Source organism: Pteropus vampyrus, unplaced genomic scaffold (genome assembly GCF_000151845.1).
Source record: "Pteropus vampyrus isolate Shadow unplaced genomic scaffold, Pvam_2.0 Scaffold91, whole genome shotgun sequence".
Lineage (NCBI taxonomy): Eukaryota > Metazoa > Chordata > Mammalia > Chiroptera > Pteropodidae > Pteropus > Pteropus vampyrus.
Genome location: NW_011888872.1, coordinates 609150 through 626320, shown reverse-complemented (window position 1 = coordinate 626320; position 17171 = coordinate 609150).

The following is a 17171-nucleotide window of genomic DNA, read 5'->3' as shown; positions in this document are numbered from 1 at the left end:
CTAAGGCGTACATAGGTTACAAAATTTGCTCAAAGTCACTAAGAGCCAGGATTTGAACTAGGCAGTTCAACACCAGAGCTCACCTTTTTAACACTTACTCTCTACCAGACTATTGTCTGGGCTTTTGTAACAAACATTAGGAGGCCTAACATATTGAATAAAGTTAGCTAATTATGAGATTCTTCATTGAGGACCTCTGCACATGGTAGAGGGACTTTAGCAATCATTAGTCTCTCTCGGGGAAACTGAGGCAATGAGGATGACTTACCCAAGTTCATACTTTGTGGCAGAGCTGGGTTAGAATCAGAGCTTCCTAACTCCCTCCTGGCTTGCTGCAAGAATGCATCAACATCACTCATCTCCCAGAATTGACCAATGGTGCCCTCGACCCAGAAGACAGTGTGTGGAAACATTGCGTGCTGCCCTGGAGGGAGGAGGAGCTGGTCACAGGGACCCACAGAGGAGATACTGCAGAGAAACAGCATCTGTGCTTGACCCTTGCCTCCTGTGAATGTGGACCCCAAACCCCAGGTCTGTCATTGGGAATACAGAGGGAGAGGAGGTGTTGATGAACCAACCTCTAGAGGCTGAAAAGTTTATCTGAACAAATAGTAAAGGAATCAGAGCTGCAGAGAGAGTTGAGCTGGAGAAGGGCTTTTTATTTGTGTTAACAAAACAATCAAACCTTTCCTTAGATCCCTTTATGGTAGATTAAGAAGGCTTTGGGGGATTCCAGCATACCTGTCACCGAGCATTTGCATTTCACACTGCAAAAACCCTTTAGATTAACGACCTCCCTATCTGCAAGATATTCTTGTCTTAATAGTCGAGTTATGTGTAATACCAATCCCACCAAGATTAAAGAGGAAAGAATTTCTAGTACAAAATTTTGCTAATGACTAACTAAGACATAAAATCTTGCTGCAATAAATTAACACATGTCTTCTAATATGGACCTACTGATTTACTCGAGGCAAAATTACTCTGGAACCACACACCTGGGCATCATCGGGCGCCCCTTTAGAAATGGCGGGTTTTATATTTATGCTCAGCTGCAGTGAACCCTGAGGACATCCATCTGGCGCTGCAAGTACCAATACCCCTGAAGTGGAGAGTGGCATTTCTGTAATGCTGCAATCAAACGCCCTGCAGGCAGTGTGCAGTGAAGAGAGCAAAGGACACCTCCTTAAGCCCATCATTACTACCTAGGCACCCCACACTCCCCTTTACTACTCTCCATGCATTAGAGATTTTACCCAATTCGTGAGGACCACCTGCCTGAAAATAGTGCCAAACCCTGTGAGTGTTATCCCTGGTTGTATAAAGCAGCACAGCACAGCAGGAGGCCATAACAGCCTGTCCATGCTTAGGGAAGCATGAGGACTCTAACCTTATGCTGACTTGGTTCAGATCCCAGGACTACCACCTATATTATTCATAGAGCCTCAAACAATTGACCTCTCTATGCCTTAGCTTCCCCATCTGTAAGAAAGGATAATCATACCTACATACATCCTTGAGAACAGTTTCTGGCAGAGAGTAGGACATTAGAGGACCGATGAAGAGTTGGACCCCTTCTTCCTTCTAATTTTTGAGCCCAGGCCTCCATGCAGAGAAGACAATTGACCCTCAATACCTACCTATAACGTAGCACTCTTCATGAGTAACTCTGAAGGCCATGAGCTATGCAAGCTGCCACACTAGAGAAACATTTGTTTAAGTCTTGAGCACTGCAAGGAGGATGCTTCATATCACTGAGTGAGGCTAACCACCTGCCCAGTCTTCGGGCATTCACAGCTCAGAGGCTGTACCTGCAGCAGTTCTCTCTTGCTGCACCATTTTGTAAGCTCCCAGATGCAGGTGATTCCTGCAGACTCTGGTGTTTCAGAGTTTTGTTGCTTTTTGGTTCCACTGAGACCTTTTTCTGATGTTTATGGCATTCAGTACTTGTAAATGAAAGTGTGTCCATCAACTTCGCAAACATGAGTTTAACCAGTTCAACCCACAGCGCAGGACAGTGACTGCCAGGGACAGGAGTTTCAGAGGCCAGAACCTCAAATGTAATAAACTCGCAGCCCAAGTCTCTGTATCTGGATTTATCTAATTGTGATTATGAGGACTCCTGATCCACTCGCCATCCCTCACTCCTGCTCAAGTCTAGCTGAGCAGGGCATCTCTTTAGAACTGGAAGGGCCCTCACAACCCTCTATGTCCCCTTTCCCCTGATTTTGACCACTGAAGGAATGTTGAAGATTGTGATGGTGAAGCACTTCGCAGCTTAAGATTTGAGAGATAAAATGTAGTCCTGTGTAACATGGTGACTAGTACTCCTGAAGCTTCCACCATGGTACTTTTTTGGTCTATCACAAGAACCTGAGGCAGTGAGAAGAGAGCAGGTCTGAGATAGAGCTGGCTCTCATCAGTTGCTTTTCTTATACAACATCTTGAATGTCTGTCCATTAAGAGCAAGTGTGGAAATTAAAGATGGGCACCCCTATCTTGGATATTAAAGGTTAAATTGAAATTTCTCCACATCTCACCATCACCCCTGCTCCCACACACATGCATGGTTTCAAAAACCACACATCATCCTGACCATCCTCTCCTAGAAGCTTACTCCCTGAAAACTTCCTCTCAGGGGCCCTGGGCATTGCCTTTAATCTGAATGGTTCTTTAGGACTAACCTGGTAGTCTCAGATAATGAGCTCTCTGGGCCCAGGAGGAAGAACTGGAATGCTGTCCCAACTTGAACCCTGCCACACTACCTCTCCTCTACTACCCCATCGACTTGGGACATTAACAAAGGGGATGGCCCAGTGACATGGTTCCTGGAGATTTTCATTCTGCTGTTCAAAGGGTTATAATTGTTATCACTAGAACATTGCATCAGCCTGCATTGTGTTTACTGAATTCCTGTTTAAGAATCCAAGTGACTTTAAGGCCATCAACTAAAATGCTTTTTCTAGTTGTTTTGGTTTATCTCATTGTGGCAATAATAATTCTAAGATATCCCCAAGATTTCTGCCCCTGGTGTACATGCCCTGTATAACACCCTCCCCTCCAGTGTAGGCAGCACCTACGAATATGATGGCGACTCGTTCTTGTGAATATGTTACAGTATGTGGCACAACAGGTCTTGAAGATGTAATTAAGGTCTCTATTCAGTTGACTTTGACTTTGATTTAATCAAAAGGGGGATTATCTTGTATAGACCTGACCTAATCAGCTGAGCCCTGAAAAGAGGCAAGAAATAGCAACAGACACTCTCCTTTAGGTCTGGTAGAGAGCAAATAGCCATTTTGTGAACTGCCCATGGAATGGGCCATGCGGCTCAAACCTGAAAGCGGCCTCAGGAAGTGGGAGAAACCCCTGCTAACAGCCAGCAAGAAAACAGGGTTCAGTCCTACAACCACAAAGAGATAAATTCTGCCAACAGCCTGCATGTGGAACCTGAGTGTAGAAGAGAACCCTGACCTCCAGATGAGAATGCAGCTTTGCCAGCACCTCGATTTCAGCTTGTAAGAGATCCTGAGCAGGAAACTCAGTTATTCTGTGTCTAGACTTCTAACCTACAGAAACTGTAAGATAATAAATGGGTGTTGTTTTAAGCCACAAAATTGGGATTAATTTGTTACATAGCAATAGAAAACTGATACGTTCACCCTGGGGCTTCTTCATATCACACTAATTTTAAGGAAGGATCTAATGAAAGCCTGTTTCTATTTAGCTTGGTCATCTTTAGCCTTTTTTCCCACATGCTTCTCACGTATCTTCCCATTTTTGCCTTTGAGCTCTCTTTGTCCTTTTACCAATACGCTCTCAAGTCATGCCTCATTATCTTGCTTTGACATTACTGTTAAATACTCAGTCCATCCAGAAATGCTCAGCATCTCATGCCACTGTGACTCGTTAGGTTCTCTATTTGGTAGCCCAGCGTCAGCATCTGCATCTCAGCACAGCTTTGTTTTTCTCTCCTTGTCTTCATCTCCCCAGCACTCCTCAAGAAGCACTATTGTGGAGTTCCCAAATTTGGAAATTGCAAAGTTCTCCTGGCTACATCCCTTGAGGATATCCTGGGGCTAGTGTGCCTTGGAGTTCCACACGGAATATAATTGGCAGAAACAGTAACTGATATTCTCAAAATGAAGTCTTGAGCACTGCAAAGAGGGTTCTGAATGAATGTCATTTGAATGAACGACACCAAACGTGAATACAGTAAATGTCCTTTAATGAACAAGTGGAATCTGCATAAATGAGGTTTTACTATTTTTTTATTTTGGTTGCAGGAAGCTCCTCTACGGCTGGCACAAGAGTGTGATTGGTAGTTCGTAAATGAGTGAATATCCGAATGAATGAATGAATGAATGAATGAAACATTTTACTCAAGCAGCAGTGGAATTATTTCCTAAGAATAGTACCTAATTAAAGATCAGCATTCACAGTTCTTTACTTCTTAACTAAATTGTGAGTCACTCATTTAAATGCGATTGTCAGTAATTTTAGTTAGTTTTTGCTTAGCTATTTCAATAAAAATTCTCTATTTTTTTAATCCCACTTAATTGAGGGGGAAGATCTGCTAACTCTCTCTGCATATACCCAGAGGGAGAATAGCTAGCCATTCCACAAGGTCGTAACTAAGACGCTGGAGGTGACAGGGACATCCACCTTGGAGGGCAAAACACCTTAGAGAAAATAATTGGCCACCCGCACATTGTCTCTGCAAAACTCAAATCCAGAGTGATAACAAGCAACTTGAAATTTCTTTATAAATATTTATAATTCTAAAAAATTGGAAACAATCTAAATACCCATCGATACAGGACAAGTTAAATAAATTATGATACATCTGAATGGAGTAGTATGCAGTCATTAAAAATAATTGTAAAGATCTATATTTATTGACATAAAAGAATTTTATGAATATTGTTGAGTAAAAAAAAAGCAGATTAGAAAACAGTATTTACAACATAAGTATAAGAAAAAATAAAGACAGACTGAAAGGCTATGTAACGAAAAAATTCTAATCATGGCCATCTTTGGGATGTGGAGCTTATAGGTGGGGTTACCATATTTTCTGGTTTGCCTGGAACAGTTGGTAGTTTTACTTTATTCTTGTATTTTTGCTTTTTAGCAGGCTTTTCTTCTTATCATCAAGGAAAATGCTATTTTCATTTTGGGGGAAAAAGCATTTTACAATTCTCGTTTCTCAGTCATTTAAAGTGATCATGTGGGATATAAACCTACAAGCAACAAATGAACAGGACAAACAAACAGAAACCCATGGACATGGACTATAGACTAGTGGTTACTAGAGGGAGGGGGAGGGGGAGTTAGACAGGGTAAAGGGGGTCAAATATGAGGTGACAGAAAGAAATCTAACTATCAGAAGTAAACAAACAGTGTAAATATATACATGCCTTACTGTTAAAGTGTACAGCTGAAACATTGGATTTCGTTAACTAATGTCACCATAAAACAATAAAACAATAAATAAATAAATAAACAAACAAACAAACAAACAAATAAATAAATAAATAAATAAATAAATAAAATAAAATGGTCAGGCCTAGGTTAATCCAAAGTATATGTTTTGGCTCAATTCAGTGGAACCCCTTAAATACCAGGCACTGTACTAGGCACAAGGGATCTAAGAATAGATTTATTCCCCGTTTTCTAAGCTTCAGACCACTGACCACGATCCATGTACCAGGCTAAGTTCTTTGCATGCATTATCTCCTTTAATTCTCACAACCCTGGAGGTAAGCAGTGCCATTATTCTCCTTTTATAAGAGAAGTATCAGAGAGATTAAGCTATGTGCTCAGGGTTGCACAACCAGAATTTAAAGCCGGGCAACCTGCTCTTAACTACCAGCAGGAGTATATGGTCTTGGGGCAGGCAACAGACAACAGGTAAATACAATGCTGCATGGAAAGTCCTATGATAAAAGTATGCAGAGTGTTGTGAGAACCCCAAGTCTGGGCAGATAACCCATCCCAGGATGGGGGAAATTGGGGGTCCTTAAAGGATCAGCAGAAAGAGTGAGGGGATGGTCCAGGCGGAGGCAATAGAATGAGGATTTGCTATTGTTGGAGTGTTAGGGGAGTGACAATAATGCGACGCTGGCAACCTGTAATGCGCAAAGGGGAAGGAGAGGGACCCAACTGACCCATGGAATCTCTCACATGCCCACTGAAGAGTTTCACCTGCGCCCAGAAGATATTGGCTGCTTGTGAAAAATGGTGAACAGGGCACGTGTACAGATTGTGCTGGAGGCCATCTGGAATGTGAATTGGAGGGCTAAGGTGGTGCTGGGGAGATCAGTGAGCCCCCACCACATAATGGCAGGAGGATTTACTGTGATGCTATTGAAGTTTAAGCCTCAGGGCCCAACCCTGGCAGAGTCCGCTTCCAAGGCCTGTCTCTAATTTTATCTTCATGATTTTGTAGTCTTTCTTTTATAAAGCCCCCTCCCAAAACTGTTTATGCTTCCAGCCCCTAACACCTAGATATGCCCTCAATGACCAGTAATTGTTTTCTTTTACCAGCTTCTAATTCCTGTCACTTTAGTAAAATTCATCTTCTTTACATTTCTCTTTTTACTTTAATTTCTCTTCTTTCTTTTTTTAAGAAATACCTTGTTTTTCTTAATATCCTAATCTATTCTTATCTTCTTGTTTTCATTTTGCCACCTAGTTATATTTATTACTGTCAAACTTCTGCTGCATTTTATATCATTCCTCTCTCTCTGCTGTACCTCAAAATATTTTAAAGTGTAAACAACAACAAAGTCTGGAGACATGAAAATAGAAGAATGCTATACAGACCCTGTCCATCATGTAGCTGGGCCTTGTGCTGGCGAAGAGCCCTGCAAGGCCCTCTCTGCCCCTTTTTGCCCAGCCTCTGACCAGCTCGTCCTGTCTGAGCTTCTTTCCCTCTTACCTTCCGTATCCAAATTTTCTGCTCATTTATTTTTCTTCTATCTTTTTTTCACTTAGCCTTTGACATGCCTAAAGTCATCACTCCAGGTCCTGTCTTTCCTCCAAAATCAAGCTTTGTCTTCTTCTCAGTGTAGCATTCATTATGTGCTCTAGCAAGTTGGTGATCACTACAGGGTTCTCCAGGCACGGGGCCCTTTAGAATGGGTGCTAGAGAAGGAAGCAGAATGATATAGTCCCTATTCAGTATGTATATGCATTTGACTGCACATGCAAGACAATATGCAAATCTCACCTCATATCCTGCTGTTCAAGCTTGCCCTATGTGCCCGTCCTCAGTGTTAAATCACATGAATTTTATCATTATCTGTGTCATTTCCACCCTCCCAGCCCCAAACCCTCTGAACCTCTGGCAGCCCCTGACTTAAATATTCAGCACCAGTGACCATATGTCCAACAATGCAACCAATTAGGTGTCCCCATTAACAGATTAATATAGTTACTTTAATACAGTTAATACAGTCACTTTACCCATATTTCAGAATATAAACTCTTTGAGGAAAGAAACTCTTTGGCTAGTTTGCCTTCTTTTCCGTCTACTAGAACTAAATATTTGTTGTGTAAATGAAAACCCCCAAGGAGATAATATGACTTCAAAATGTGCCTTTCATCATCCTTGCTCACACAAGTCAGCCCACTTCCTGGACAGTCCACTCATCTCCCTCTCCAACTCTGGCTTGGAGAATGTGCCTTTCTGTGCCTACTGCTCCATGCTCTCATCAGAAAAAAAATCAGGGCAGAGAGCAAAAGAGATGTGCACAAAATTGCCTTAGTAACAAGTTCTAGGCCATTGAGTCTCCTAGCAGGGTCAAACATTATTCTATTTCTGAGTGCATTTTTCACCCTCCCAAGTCAAAGCGGCCAAACAAATGACCATGGGTCCACACTCACAATGTCAGATCAGTCAATAGCAATTAAGGTTCTCACTTCAAAACTGGCTGGTTGGTCCACAGAACTGGCAGGATTCTTACTCAGGCTACTGAAGATCAATGTCAGCACATGTGTCATGATGCCAGATTGGTTATAGTTAGAAAGATGTGTGAACAGAAAGGTCATGGGTGTCATCCAGAGAAAGCCAGCTGCTAGGCCTTCAAGAAACCTCATGGCTTGAATGGTCTTGATGAATATATCACTGTCCAGCATCAGACTTTCAACCTTTGTTGTTGGACTTAATCAACAAACACAGAGATGATCAGACTTTTAATACTAAACTCCAGCTAACTAAACTCATGATAGACTAAAATGTAAATCACAACACCAGTCTATTCTTTTTACACGGATTATCTCCAGAAGCCAGAAAGTTCCAGTCCCCTAACCCAAGTTTTACCCTTTCTCTGTATCATGCTGAATAAATAATCTGAAGTTTGCTTGATGAGATAGAAGCATAGCTGGGTCAAATCATAACTTTATGTTTAACTTCTTGAGGAATTACCAGTCTGTTTTCCAAAGTAGCTGCACCATTTTACATTCCCACCAACAATGTGTGAGAGTTCCCATTTCTCCACATCCTCATCAGCACTTGTTAGTCTCTGACTTTCTGATTATAGCCATCCTGCTGAGTATGAAGTGGTATCTCAGAATTTACACTTCCCTGAACTGAATATCTTCATGCACTTTTTGGCCATGAGAATATCTTCTTTGAAGAAATGTCTATTCAGGTCTTTTTTTTTTTTGATTGGGTTATTTGTCTTATTATTATTGAGTTTTAAGAGTTTTTTATATATTCTAGATAGTGCACTTATCAGATATACATTCTTTTTTTTTTTTTGTAAATGGTACATATGTAAATGGCATTGACTAAAATATTAAAGAATTCAACCTCCCTCCTCTTGCACTGTATTTCCTCATTTCTAAAACTCAAGATTTTTTTTCTACTTTAATATATCTGGCACTGAAATAATTTTGTTAAAATATGTATATCTGCTTATTTTCTCTTCACACCCAAAAGTTGGAATTAAAGCACTAGTGTGTCTTACAATCGACAATAACTTATTAAAGGGCATCTCAAGGTTACCACTAGGTAGTTATGGTTTTATAGACAGAAAACAGAAGAACCGATGGGAACAAAAAACCTCGAAGAGGCAATCACCGTCCTCAGATGTGGACCAGGCACTGCTGGAAGTGGAGTATTGGAAATACTTTTTGTAAGTATTCCTTAATATAGAAAAAATCTAAATGCTTTTTGTCAGATACAAGGAAGCCCTTAATTAGGTACTTAACTACTAAGTGTTCACCAGAGAGATCAGTGGCTCTTGCAGTCCTAACTGACCAGAAGTCAAACCACAAAGTGTGAACAAGAAGCTAGAGGCTCTAGGCTTTATTCGACAACCTTGTCTATACTGGAAGAGGACAGAGGAGAACCCTTGTAAACTAAAATGACAGATCTACCAAGCCGCAGTAAAGAGCCGTTCTTGTTAAGGTTCTTCTGGATATTAGGAATAGAAACTCCTACTCCCGAGCTGGCTCACATACAAAACGTTGGGATGGAAGTCACCATACAGAGATGCTGCTGAACCAACTGACCAGCACTCGTGGGGCCTCAGCGGATCAGTTTCCATCTTACGCTCTTATCATAATAATAAAGAACATTTTTTGAAAGCTGGCTTTGTATCAGGCAGTATTCTAAACAGTTTGTATGTAATTAGCTCCTTTAATCCTCACAACAACCTGTGAAGTATAAACTTTTATCATGCCCCTTTTAGAGATGACAAAGCCAAGCCATTGAGAAGTTAAGTAAATTGTCCAAGGTCACACAGCTAGGAAGTGGTAAAGCCAGGTTTCAAACCAAACCAGTTTGGTTCCAGAGCCCATACACCTAACCCTTAGACTTTGTTTTACTTTGTTCCAGGGTCTCGAGGTGAACCCCAAGCTCCAGACAACTGCATAAAAATGCATATGAAGAGGGACAAGGTGGGAAATGTAAATAAATCTATATTTGTCCTTATCTTAGATTCTTAAAGCTGAGCAGGATCTTCAAGATGATCTAGTCCAGTGGTTCTCAAAATGAAGTCCACAGACCCCAGAGTGTTCCCAAGACATTTTCAAGGGCATCTGAGGGGTCAAAGTTCATTTTATATTAATAATAAGACACTATTTGTCTTTTTCACTGTGATGACATTTGCACTAATGATACAAAAGCAGTGGTGGATGAAACTACTGGTGCCTTAGCGTGCATCAAAACTGTGCCACAAACTACAGTGGTGGTCATTGCATAGTTTTCACCACTACATAGTAGCAGTTACAAAGAACAGAGCTAGTGTCCTTTGAAAATATCCTTGATGAAGCAGTAAAAATGATTAATTTTATTAAATTTTGACCCCTGAGTTACTATGTTATGGGACGAAATGGGAAGTACGTAAGGCACATCTGCTGGCTTCCTAGTACAATGATCCTGAGCAAAAGCATGTGGGTGATTATTGAGCTGTAAACTGAATAAGCCGATTTTATCATGTAACATCGTTTTTATTTGAGAGAACAACTGACAAACCATGGTTCTTCAGACTTGAGTATGAGGCAGAAATCTTCTCAAAAATAACTAAGTGAGCCGCTTACTTTAAGGAAAACAATTGACATATTTGTTGCCAATGATAAAATTCGAGGTTTCAAATAAAATATTGAAGTTTGGAAAACTTGTACCACAGTGAGCTTGACAGCTTTCCAATACATAAAGACTTCTGATAGATTTGTGGAGATATTAACAAATGTTTTTTAATCTTGAGTATTTGTTATTGTATATTTGATATTGTATAAAGGGATATGTTAAAAATTGGAAGATCCACATAACTCAGTAAACCAATATTTTCCAATTGATGAACATATGATGTTATAAAATCAAGTGAAAGTAAACAATCCATTCAAAGTACAAGATAGACTGATGGATTTTAATGGAACAGAGTTTGAAAAGTTCATTGATATCATTTCACATTCTGCATTTATTAGAATTCTCCTTCCCTTTCCAATTACATATCTCTCTATAAAGTTCGATTTTCTTCATGTACTTAAACAAAACAACATATCACAACAGATTGAATGCAGAGCAGATATAAGCATCTGGATGCCTTCAATGAAATCAGATATTAATGATGTTTGCAAACATAAAACAATGTTACTCCTCTCAATACTTTTTTTGGTTTTGAAAATATTTTTTTAAAAAAAGTTTGTTAACATGTAATGCGTTTGTTGTCATTTTTACTAAATAAGTGTTTTTAAATGCACCCTTTTTAATGTCTAATATGATAAATAACAATAGAATAACTCACATAAATAAAAGCTTTTTGGAATCTGATAATTTTCAAGAATCCTGAGAACCAAAAGTTTAGAACCTCTGATCTAATTTAACATTTACCAACCATATTCCGAACTTATTAAGATTTCTTTAGACGAAAAAAGGATTATATGACCAAAGCAAGTTTGAAAACTCCTGCATTTAAAAATACACATATACATGTAAAATACATTATATACAAATGTACATGTACACCCGTTTCTTTACTGCAGGACTCTTAAGAACCCTATTGTTTGCTAATGGACATTGTGATGCTTTAGAAGGAGATAATAGTATGCGGATTTCCCCCAAATATTTTCGATCTCCAATTCTTCACTCATGTAAACTCAATTAACATTTTGAAGAACCAGTGTTCTTTGGACTACACTTTGAGAAATATTGATTTAGTACTCTTTCTTCATTTTGCCCAGAAAACTAAGTCTCAGAGAAGTAAAGTGACTTGCCATAAATTATACCACAATACTGAGATTGGGACTAAGGTGTTCACACTGCTAATCTAGCCTTCTCTCTTCCTTATACCCCTGAATTCTCGCCAGGTCCCACCCTCACTGGAAGGGATTATAGCATGAACTTCAGTTTATTTGCACCAACCAGCGCTTTTAATCTGTTGCCTTTGAGAGATAATCCTACAAAATGTAACAGAATGTAGATTCCAAAACCTGCAGAGATTACTTTACATGGGAGGGGATTATCTCTATAATCCAATTAACTCAGCAAGCCATGGAGAAAACATAGGTTTTAGATTAGCATTGAGGGGAGCAGTTGGGAAAAGAAGTTAATTCATATTAACAGATTGGAAAACCTCTGAAGTGCATTTATACTTTCCTAAATCCTAATCAGTAATCTACAAGGTGAACCAGGAGCTTTTGGAAAGAATCTTACAGCCATGAATCAAATAGTTTTAATGTTTAGAATGCTTCCTTATGAATGTCCCAGTTTCCTTAGAGAGCTGCGTACATTTCTCCCTCCCAGAAGATGAGTTTGTAATTCACTAGATTTCCCTCTTCATCTTGGCTGCCAGGAAGCTTTGAGTCAGGTAATACACGCATCAAGATAACAAAATCAACATTATGATCCCACAGATGGTTCCCAAATTCCTGGAGAAGGGAGATTATTTATGTCACATGGAATTAGCTGTATAATCTTTCACTTCTCAGTGGATCATGTTTACCATCTGTTGAGCCAAAATGAAATGACCAGCCACTACCAAATTCCTTTAACATCCTTCCCAGGTCTCTAGGCAACTTCCTGTCGAAACTCATGGCCGTAGCTGCTGAGAATCAAAATGATCATCAGATTGTCATTCTGCTTTCCTTTTCAGTGTCTCCTATGCTAATATGATCAATAATTATGCAGAGGGCAATAATATTAAACCACTTATATCCCCTGAAGGAAATGCTTATGTGCTCAAGGCAGCTTGCATTTTCTGAGTATATTCCAAAATCTCTGAAGATTTTATTCATGCAACATAAGTTTGACCTTCAACTAAACTCAAATCTATAATTTAAAGTGGCCTCTTTGACTCAAAATCCTCTCCTTTTCAATGCCAAATGGATCATCAGCTGCTCTCCAAGTAATATTCGCTCTAAAGGAAGGTTCCTGCTACTGATCTACACACATTTTTGCATTTCTACTCACAGACTTAAGTTCTGCTCTCCAATATGTGACTGTAGCTTAATTGATGGAGGAATGCAAAAAGAGATTCGCAGGCATCTGACTACTGTGGACTCATTGACTTCCCCCAGAGAATTCTTTCACTTGTCTTTTAAATTTTCCTTTCTTGTCAAAATTGCAGGTGCAGATAAATGCTGGAATCTTATTTCAATCAGAAAGTGCCAAGAACAAGAAAAGATAGAGAATTTTGATTGTCGTTGAGGACAGAGCCTCAAACAGCTGGAGGCCTTCCATTCTCTTTTAGCTTCCATCCATCTAAGAAAAAAAAATGCACTAAGGATTTCACTCAATTTGTGCAGAAAGATGAGGAAATTCTCACTGAAATGAAGAACCGCACTCCTAAAATAGCATTAACCTAGAACAGCACTGCTAGAGGGGAAAGAGACCTTGACTGTGGTGGGTCCGACCTTTGGGAAGGGTTAGGGACAAGACAAGAACTGATGATGCACTTGCCTTTCCTTTCGGGAGCCTTAGAGCCAGCTCGGGGATTTTCACCTCAGCCAGACTTTCTCCCTCCAGACCAAACAAATGTGTGTTTCAAACAACTTCTGAGTAAACCTGGATATGATTATGAGAAGGAAAAACAAAACAAACCAACTCTGACTTAGTTCTCATTCAGAGCCTCTCCTTCAAGATGGGTCAAATGATTTGTCTCAGGGTCCGCCTAGTACCTGCTCATAAACCTGCTGCAATGCGTTTCATACAGATTTGAAAGATTCTATTTCCAGGTGGTCTCCCACTAGTGTGGACCCGGGTCCTCAGCATCAGAGACTGTGTTTGAGAATTTATGTATCTCCAGCCTCCAGCCCAGCTCCTGGCAGATAGTAGATGCCCAAAAATGAACTGAAATGTAGCCCCTTGATAAATATTTATTCACATATGAAAACACCAGAATCTGCCCCTAGACCAGACTTTTATCCTTCCCTGTTTCTGGTCCTAATCTCTCCCTCATACCCAGATTTATCATTTTCCCTTAGCTTTTCCAGACTCGTGCTGTCCAGTATGATAGCCACTGTCACGTGTGGCCACTGAGTATTTGAAATGTAGCTGGTCAAAACTGAAATGTGCTGCATGTATGAAATATACACTGTATTTCAAAGAGTTAGTACAGAAAAAGAATGTAAACTATCTCATTAATAATTTTTATATTGATTACATGTTAAAATGATCATATTTTGGGTACATTGGGTTAAATGAAATATACTATTAAAATTGTCACCTATTTCTTTTTATTTTTAATGCGGCTCCTAGAGAAGTTAAAATAATCTGTGTGGCTCACATTTGACTCCTACTAGACAGCACTGACTCAGACCTTACCAGGCTCCCATTCGAACCAGCCAGCATTTTGGCGACCCGTTGACTTGACCAACATAGTGTCAGTCCAGCCAGACCTGAGATCCACCAACGGCTCCAGAAAGTCCCAGAAGCAAGTAGCAGAAGGCCACTTCCACTGTTCGTCCCTCTAGTCAGGCCATGCTTGCATATGCAGCAAGTCCCCACAGCTAGGCGTGCTTTGCTGCCCTCTGCTGGCAACATCCCAGTTCCCGAAGAGTCAACCGGCACTCGGAGCTTGGTCTCCGGCCTCTCCTGCTGCACCCTGGCAGGCAACCGGTCTAGTGTTTCTCTGCTTCCCACTGCCCCAACTTTAGCATTCTCAAGAGTAGGAATGGAGAGGAAACCGGAGACTGCACCTTTTCAAAAGGAAGATGAATTCTGGAGAAAGCAGTTTTCTTGCTTTTTTTTGTTTTTTGTTTTTTTAAGATCACTGTGTATTTCCTACAAAAATATAACACTGTCTTGTAGTATTCCTCACACTTCACTCGGGACTAGTATCACCTGGGACATTTGCTAAATATACAGATTACCAGGCCTTTCTATTGGAAATGTTGGGCGAGTATTCAGAGTTGGAAGCCCAAGAAACTGTTTTGAACCAACACTCCAGGTCATTCTTTTTCTCTGGGAAAGTTTGAGAAATATGGCTATGGAGTAGAGCATCTCAAACTTGAAGGTGCTCACCGACTACCTAGGTCCTTGTTAAATGCAGATTCCGATACAGAAGGTCTAGGCTGTAACACTTGTAACAGGTTCCCCGGTGATACTGGTATTGCTGAGCCATGACTACACTTGCAGGAGGCTGGATGTAGATACTCAGGGTCTGTGCCCCGAGGTACACCCTGAATAGCACACCTGTTCTATTTAGAATCACCACAAGCTCTGCTGCTGCCAACCACTCCCACCGAGGCATCTCCGCAGAGCAAACCCAAACTGTTATTTCTTTTGTCTGGAAAAGCAAGGATGCCCCCTTTTGACAGCATGAAATACTTTCCGTAAAACACCAAGAGAGGAACAGTAGGTATAATTTCTTCCAAAACAAAATTTTTTTAAATTAGTATTGGTTAGAAAGAACTCCTTTCCCTAATAGACTATGAATCGTCGTGTTTTGAAACCATGCAGGGATCCTGGCCGTGTAAGCTGATGATATGACAGAGGTGACCCAGGGCCACTCTCTGAAACTGTGCCCTCTGAAAGCCTGGGGGGTCTTGGGAAGGAGTAGCTGCCTTTGAGGACTGTCCACAGCCTCCAATTTTTAAACTCAGTTTCTGCCTTTATTTCTTAACCCTTTCCTCCTAGGCACCCAGCAAAATGTCTAGTGTTGTCAGATCTGACACTCATCCTGGTCAGGCTGTTACTGCCCCTAGCTATTTCTAGTAATTCTCTGGAAGTTTAGGGGTAACGGAAGAGGATGGGGAGTGCCTCTATTGTATTGGCTTTGGTTAAACTATGTGTTTAAACTTTCTTTTCCTAATAGTGAACTTTTGATTTACCCAAGGTTATACCATGATTCAAGACATCATGATACTGCATCTTAAACTGTACGGAGTCCAGACACCAATGAAATTGTTTTTCAAGCAGAAGCTCTTTTGGAGGGGGACTTTAAATGACAAAACATGACATACACATTAGGAAATGAAAATTATCTGACATTCTGTTTCTGGCTTAATTTCCAATGCTCCGAATGACTCTAGCACCTATCTACATAGCTTATACGCTGGCAGATTGGTGGTGGTGGGGTTGTTTGTTTTGTTTTGTTTGTTTCAAAGCCAAGGAAATAATCCATCTTCATAGTTAATACCTTTCCATCCTCACCCCTGCATTTTCAAAAGACTCCTTCCATAGTTAGCCACATAGCTCCCATTAAAGTCAAATTTCCTTAGATGAGGAAGTCACTGAATGCCTAATTACACATCCAATGCTGGAAAAAAAAATATTAAGATTGCATTTACATTGCCAGCTTTCTTTTCCCATTACACAACAGAAGATTTATCCTTTCATCTAGTGTGTGAGCATTGCTCTTGCAAGCTTGTGGTTCCATGTAACGTATATTAGTATATCATTCACTATTAGCACCAACCTTGACAATCTAGAAGTTATGCCTCTCTCAATGTTATATACAGTCTTTCTTCTGAGCTAGAAACAAACCAAACCAAAAATAATCACCAAATCCCACATCCTGGCTGTCACTTACCCAGACAGAGTGACATTGCAACACCCCAGGGCCCCACAGATCTCCTGTGAGCTGTGTGGATTCCTGCCACGGTCTGCACCCACTCAACTATCAAATGCAATTCACTGGCAGAAAGCCCATTTAAACCTTTATCCAGTGGCATGTTTGGGTTTTTTTTCTGGACAGGTTGCTTCTGCCTGTGGAAATAAGTGAGCGCTCAGTGATCAGTCATTGTCCAGGGATCACTCTTAGGTCATACTGAAAGTGACCCAACAAAACGTGCAATACACATTATGCACATTCATCTGTGTTAATTTCCAAATGCCTAGACCTTGGGACATTCATGCAGTTTAATCAGATGCAAAGCCCAATACCCACACTCTCAACCTCCAAGGTCAGAAAGTAACTAAAGAAAAACTACAACGTTAATTGGGCTGTTGCCGGGGCCTCAGGTGAGTGGATGTCACCTAGTTTTTCCAGATATCAGTAGAGAGACAGGATTTGATAGATAGATAACTTAGCCCTCAACTCTTGGGAACTGTTATTTCAATGCCTGGATCACCTACCAATTCACATTGCTAGCAGGTTCCCAATAAATGCAGCTGACACACCATTGAGCTCAAGCAGCTACACTGGGGAACAATGTGCGGAGTGGCCCAGCAGAAGTCATGTCACACGTAGCCTCAGCAACTCACCTGGGAGGTGATCCAG